Source organism: Pundamilia nyererei, unplaced genomic scaffold (assembly GCF_000239375.1).
Source record: "Pundamilia nyererei isolate P.nyererei 1_Seehausen unplaced genomic scaffold, PunNye1.0 scaffold03507, whole genome shotgun sequence".
NCBI lineage: Eukaryota > Metazoa > Chordata > Actinopteri > Cichliformes > Cichlidae > Pundamilia > Pundamilia nyererei.
In genome coordinates this window covers 2687-3628 of record NW_005190908.1, presented here as the reverse complement: position 1 = coordinate 3628, position 942 = coordinate 2687, and the positions used below count along the sequence as shown (strand labels likewise).

Genomic DNA, 942 nt, shown 5'->3' with positions numbered 1-942 from the left:
TCTCTCTGCACTGACTGTTTCTGCAGGTGAGTAGATGGAAGTGAAAACCATCAGTGAGACTCCAACAAGAAGACAAATACATTTAGTCTGTCTGTGTATCTGTCTGCCCTTCAGTCTCTCTGAGTGTAACTCCAGATCAAAAGCAGTTCTTCAGTCTTGGTGCTCTAGCGATTCTGTCTTGTAATGATGATGATGAACAAAGAGTTGATGGATGGACAGTGAAGAGGACCAGAGGAGGAGTCACTGAGAGATGTGGAGCAGCTGCAGGCTTTGTTCTTAAAAATTCTCAGTGTCAACTCAAGTTGCGTGACCCCTCTGATGGAGCTTACTTCTGTGAAAGCTCATCTGGACAGCGTAGTGATGAAGTCAACATCATTGTTTCAGGTACAGATGTTCCAGCTGTGTCTGTATGACTCTGTGTGTTGGTGGAAGTCTGTCTCTGTATCACTCTGTTTGTGTCTCTGTTGGTCAGCTGGTTCCCTGATCCTGGACATCCCTTCATCTCCTGTGTGGACAGGAAGTAATGTGACTCTGCTCTGTCAATGCAGAGATGGTGAACCGGTGAAGTCTTATTTCTATAAAGATGGGAAGATAATTGGATCTGATTCTAAAGACAATTTGACTCTCACTAATGTTCAGAAGTCTGATGAAGGTCTCTACTCGTGCTCCACTGAGGTTCATACAGATACTCAGAAAAGCAGACTTACAGTCAGAGGTCAGTGCAATGATCTTTCTTATTCAACCTGTTTTCCTGAACTTTAGTAGAAATGTCATAGAGATCAATGTAAGGTGGTAGGTTATATCTTACTTTATCGATACATGTTCTCTTAATGTATTCAGGTCACATAAACAGAGCAGCCAGAGAAAATTATCCCATCATTACAAAGGTTGGAATATTAAAGAAGGAACAAAGAAGTCCATCTTCACTGTGGTGGCACAAAA

The 942-nt window shown here is 42.1% G+C and overlaps 1 long non-coding RNA gene across 1 annotated transcript; it reads left to right on the top strand.

Moving 5' to 3' along the window:
• LOC106456067 (uncharacterized) lies at window positions 1-719 on the top strand. Its single transcript, XR_001290228.1, has 3 exons — window positions 1-26; window positions 115-384; window positions 473-719. It is a non-coding gene; the product is annotated as an uncharacterized LOC106456067 (long non-coding RNA).
• The last annotated feature ends 223 nt before the right edge of the window (window positions 720-942 follow it).